General features: G+C 34.6%; 1 pseudogene; it reads left to right on the top strand.

Moving 5' to 3' along the window:
- Nucleotides 1–1489: 1489 nt before the first annotated feature.
- LOC110730903 lies at nt 1490–6030 on the top strand (annotated as a pseudogene).
- Nucleotides 6031–6264: the final 234 nt, after the last annotated feature.

The following is a 6264-nucleotide window of genomic DNA, read 5'->3' as shown; positions in this document are numbered from 1 at the left end:
ATTATTAAAAAAGAACTGGCCAAATGTTGTATTATTATTTGCGATTTTTCCTGAAAAAAATAAACCTTAGTTAGGATAATTAGAAGTAAATCGGCAATAGTTGGGATTATTAAAGTGTATTTTTCCAAAAAAAATATTATATTAAAATAAGATTGTATTTAGATTATGATTTTTATTTTATATAAAAATCTAAAGTAAAATTCTTAAAAATATCTACTTGCACATTATAACTATTTCATATTTAAATATTTTCTTTCTCATATTTTTATTATATTAATGCAGATGTAAACTAAAAAATATTTATGTCAAGAATTAAACTCGAGTCCATTAAAAAATACGAAGTAAATAAGAAGTCATACCATCTTTGCTATCTAATACTTTTGTTTATTTATGTTTCTTAAATATAAGTTGTGACTAGTTAATTCCCCAGATAAACAAAATCTGGGGGTATAGTAGTCTTTTCAAATACTAGTGGAGGCGTACATGCGTCTTTTCATGTACTAGTTGAGGGGTACATGTGTTATTTTCTAAATGCAAGCTGTGAACATTAATTGGACAGCTCACCAAAAGTACTGAATAAATGACCACGCGTACGCTTTTTCAATATATTTACAAAAATGCCACCAGATTAACGAAAATTCATTTATCTGGCAGATTATCTTGTATTTGTCCCTTAATATACTCGTAGTTAATGCATGACGTGAGATTTTTTTTATACAATTTTTTTTCTTCAACTAAATCTATAATAAAAGTATTTAAGATTATTATAATACAAGAAAACTTAATTTAAAATAAAGAATATTTAACGTATAGACCAAGGCATCGTCCTAGCTAAACACTAATATATACTTATATATTAAAAAAAAACATTCCTAAAACAGAATAGGTTCCACATGTCACCTTTTTCAAGTTCGACATGTAAGCAATATATGCCACATGTCACTATAAACATGACATATCACCTTCATAACATGTATTAGGTTTGCAACTAGAAAATGCTTATTACAAGAATCGAACTCAAGACCAACAAGTCTTACCATCTTAGCCATTTATTATTTGTGTTTTTTTTATTCACGAAAGTATATTTAACTTAGATAAGTTAATTGGTGTTTTATTATACTACTCCATCCGTCCCTAAATTAAAAACCTCTTTTTCTTTATTATGTGAGTAATAAATGCTCAAAAGAGGCTTTGTATTAAGGGACAGATGGAGTATTTGTTTCCATTATGTAATGATTGGGTTTGACAACTAAAAAATGTTTATAGCAAGACTTATTAAACTCTAAACCAACAAGTAATCAAGTACAAACTAGCAACCCGGGATATCGCTCGGGCCACACACTAGTTAGCTTTAAAAATTGTCAAACCTCTTACCTCTAATAGGGCTCAATAAGTTATAAAAGTTCTTATAAAAGCTCTTTACTGGCGGAAGGGCAGAGTACCGAATATTGTGAGACTAGTTAATGCCCGAGCCATGCTCGGATTTTTTCAATATATACATGGTTGGATTAATTTTATGCATAACATGAAAAGTAAAATTTGTATAATGGTCAATAAATGGAAATATCAATGTGTAACTTACCTTTTATTTATTTATTTTTAAATTCGATCAAATTGGAAATAGAATTATATACGTTGAAAAAAAAATAATTCTATCTTATTTTTTTATCTTGATAAATTTTTTTTTATTTTTGTATGAAAAAAATGACAACAAAAAAAATGCTTTTAAATGAAAATTTTTTAATAGGGTGTTGCCACGTGTAACTTAAGAGTTATTTTGATGATTACTTCAATTAAAAAAAAAAAACCAAATTTATAGACCTCCAAAGTCCAAACATTCATTTGCCAATGAATTGTTATAGAAAAAGATCAGTTGCAACATTTCTTCATCCCCAAATTCAATTCTCTGTAATATCGCTATATAAGCGTGCATTTAAGACATTCTTAGACCAACATAATACCTCAGACCATAAATTCAACGATACAGATTTACCATCATGGCTTTCTTATCACCCAAACCCAGAAATTTCTCAATTTTATACCAAAGGTTTCTCAAATATTACCAATCAATCCATTGGGAAGGCTTTGCATTGCATTTGCTTCAAGGGTTTGATCCCTTTCAGCATATTTCATTCAAATACTTTGATTGGTTGTATTCGAGATTTGGGTGTATTGATGCTGCCCACCACGTGTTCGATAAAATGCCGCAAAGAAATGAGCCTTCTTGGAATACTTTGATTTCTGGGTTTGTAAGAGTTGGTTTGTATGTGAAGGCTTTTAAGTTATTTTGTGAAATGAGAAGTTTTTCTGACTTTGCTTCGAATGGGTTTGTGATATCGAGTTTGATCGCTGGTTGTAGTAGATCAAATAGTATGATTTCTCAAGCATTTCAATTACATGGTTTTGTTGTTAAGTCAGGATTATTGGATGATGTCTTTGTTGTTACTTCTATGCTGCATTTTTACGGTACTAATGGGTTTTTGATGGAAGCTAAGATTCTTTATCAGGGCATGCCATATAAGAGTGTCGTTACTCGAACTGCGCTGATGGTTGTGTATTCTGATAGGTGCAACCTCAGGAAGTTATTGATATGTATCAACAGATGAGGCAAGAGGGGGTAGGCTTCAATGAGAATACATTTACTGTGTTGATCAGTTCTTGTGGGATGCTTCAGTATCCAATTTTGGGTCTGCAAATTCTTGGACATGTTATAAAGTTTGGGTTCGAGTCAAATCTGTCGGTTGCTAATTCTCTCATATCAATGTTTGATAGCTTTGGATATTTGGATGAGGCATCATATGTGTTTGATTTGATGAAGCAACGTGATACAATCTCTTGGAATTCAATAATTACAGCATATGGTCATCACAAGCTTTGTGAAGAATCCTAGGATACTTCAGGCAGATGCGTTTCGTTCATGATGAGGTGAACTCGGTTACACTTTCCAGCTTGTTATTGGCTTCTGATAATGTTGATTTCGTAAAATGGGGCAGGGGTATTCATGGTCTTGTAGTCAAATATGGATTTCATACAGATGTTTGTGTGTGCAATACTCTTCTTACCATGTACTCTGGAGCTGGACAACTTGATGATGCCGAGTTGATATTTACTACAATGCCAGAGAAAGATTTAATCTCATGGAATTCAATGATAACATGTTATGCCCAAAATGGAAAATCCATGGATGCCTTTCGATTTTTGAGTAGGCTTTTGAAGGCAAGGGCATCAATAAACCAAGTCAGTATTGCTAGTGTGTTAGGAGCATGTACCAGCCAAGAGTTCCTTCCTGAAGGCATTATTGTCCATGCTATTGCTGTCAGTTCTGGCCTTGCCAATAATTTGATTGTCGGCAATTTGTTGGTTACCATGTATGCAAATTTTGGTTTGACAATTAAAGCTCAAAAAGTTTCTGAGACGATGCCTGATCAAGACACTGTCACATGGAATGCTTTGATTGGAGGATATGCTGAAAATGAAGAAGCTGATGAAGCATTTATGTCCTATAAGTTGATGAGAAGAAGAGGCTTGCAAGAAAATTACATAACCATAGTGAATGTTCTTTCTTCGTTTTCTTCTTCCAGTAGTCTGTTGATGTGTGGAATGTCTGTTCATGCACATATTGTTTGTAAAGGTTTTGAATCAGACGAGTATGTGAAGAATTCTCTTCTTACTATGTATGCCAAATGTGGTGATCTTGACTCAAGCAGTGTATCATTCAATATATCCAGGGACATAACTCTTGTCACTTACAATGCCATAGTTTCTGCTAATGCACGTCATGGCCGGGGAGAAGATGCATTGAAACTGTTCAAAAATATGTACAATCTGGGATAGATTTGGATCAATTTACCTTTTCCAGTGCTTTTGCTGCTGCAGCCAACTTGGCAATTCTGGAAGAGGGTAAAATGCTCCACGGACTGACTGTTAAAATTGGGTTGGACATAGATTTGCATGTAATAAATGCTGCAATGGATATGTATGGGAAATGCGGGGAATTGGATGATGTCTTGAATATACTTCCAGAACCAGTTAACAGGTCAAGGTTATCATGGAACATTCTAATTTCAACTTACTCAAGGCATGGGCTTTTTCAACAAGCAAGAGACACTTTTCATGAAATGCTTGATGCAGGGATAAGACCTGATTATGTAACTTTTGTCTGCCTTCTAAGTGCGTGTAGTCATGGGGGCCTTATTGATGAAGGTCTTGAATATTACTATTCCATGACAAGGGATTTTGGAATTCCACCCGGAATTGAGCATTGTGTATGTGTGGTTGATTTGCTTGGGCGATCAGGAAAATTCGCCGAGGCTGAGAAATTTCTGATTGAAATGCCAGTATCTCCCAATGGATTTGTTTGGCGGAGCTTATTGGCTTCTTGTAGAGTTCATGGTAATGTCGAACTTGGTAAAAAAGCTGCACAGCAGCTTATTCAAATGGGACCTGATGATGACTCTGTATATGTTTTGTATTCAAACGTATGTGCATCAAGTGGGAACTGGGAGACTGTGGAGAGTATCAGAAATCAAATGCAATTGGGTAATGTAAAGAAAAAGCCTGCATGTAGCTGGGGCAAGTTGAAGAACAAGGTCAGCTCTTTTGGAATGGGAGACAAAACCCACTCTCAGACAAAGCTAATAGATGCAAAGCTCAAAGAAGTCAAGAAGCTGATTTCTGAAGCAGGTTATGTCCCTGATACAAGCTTTGCTTTGCATGATACGGATGAAGAGCAGAAGGAACACAATTTATGGAACCACAGTGAGAGACTTGCTCTTGCTTACGGGTTAATTAACTCCCCAGAAGGCTCAATCATCAGAGTATTCAAAAACCTTCGTGTCTGGTGATTGCCACTCTGTTTTTAAGTTTGTTAGTGCAGCAGTTGGCAGGGAAATTCTATTGAAGGATCCCTACCGGTTTCATCACTTCAAAGGTGGCAAGTGTTCATGTGGGGATTTTTGGTAGCCGGGATGCCATTGTATAGCTTCATAGTAGTGAAGTACACACACACACAAACAATTTTAACTCCTCTAACTCCTCTTACCTGTACTTATTAGTGAAGTACAAACACACAAACAATTTTAACTCCTCTTTTCCTGTACTTCTTAGTGAAGTGTGCGATGAACTGGTGTTAGGGGAGAGGGGCAATTTATGGAGTAGATTAAAGGAGAACTTAGTTAGTTTGTTAGGGAAATTCTCTGTAAATAGACATAATTAGAGAGATAATCATGTTGAATATTGTTGAATGTGTTGGGATTTCCCCGCTTTTAAAAGGCTAAATGGGGAGAGATTCTACCTCTCAAAAGTAGAATTATCATCTTCTTCCTATGTTCTTCCATTTATGATGCCCAAGCTATGATAATACATAGCAGTCTTTTAAATGTACTCATCAGTGTTAACAGTTGGTAAGAGTATAATGTCTCAGTTTTCTTGTCTTTGATATCTGGTCTTCTGCTTACCCTATTAATAGGTCTATTTACAGCTATTTTGATTGTTTGTAAATGCAGGCCTATCAGATCAATCAGAAGCATGGTATTTGAGCACAGGCATATTGTTGTCCAGATCAAGTACAGTTGTATAAGATCTTCTGTACTGTTCTTCTCCAACTTTCTGCTATATTTTACTTAACGGGTTTTTATGTTGTCGCCATGCAAATTCTATGCTACCTGCTGTGCCAGTTGATTCTCATAAACTTTAGGAGCAGCCTACGGGTTTCAACATCTCTTCAGTGCATCCATTTAGTTCGGTTCCTTACAGTTTCAATACACCTTGTCTCCATGTCAATATTAGGATTTAGGAACTACAGCTTCTGCTGTTTCAAGGGTTGAAATGCTTAAGGGCTTTGTCTATGCGACATTGCGACCATGCATAGAAACTGAAGGATTAGGCCTAATCTTTAACCTATCTTTCATTTGTTAAGTGGAATGTATTTTTCAGATAAATAGGATACTAGAAGCAAGAATTTGCCTGAAGTACTACCATTATTCCAACTGTATTATTAATTTTCAGATAATAAACAGGTTACTATTATTTATTTTACTTTTATCTTAATATTGTTGCTCCTATTATTCCAACTGTATTTTTTTGCAATGTATGTTTAAATGGCTACCGTACTGTTTGCAATGTATGTTTAAATGGCTGCCGTGGTGTAGAAGAGATTGTACTGGTGATAGTAGATAGTTGAGGTTGTATTATTTTACACGGTTGGTATTATTTTAAGCCAAATTTTTTTATTTATATATTAAACTAAACTTTATTTTATTTTTT

Source organism: Chenopodium quinoa, unplaced genomic scaffold, assembly GCF_001683475.1.
Source record: "Chenopodium quinoa cultivar QQ74 unplaced genomic scaffold, ASM168347v1, whole genome shotgun sequence".
NCBI classification, from domain to species: Eukaryota; Viridiplantae; Streptophyta; class Magnoliopsida; order Caryophyllales; family Amaranthaceae; genus Chenopodium; species Chenopodium quinoa.
The sequence above is the reverse complement of the archived record's forward strand: the minus strand, read 5'-3'. Positions and strand labels throughout refer to the sequence as shown.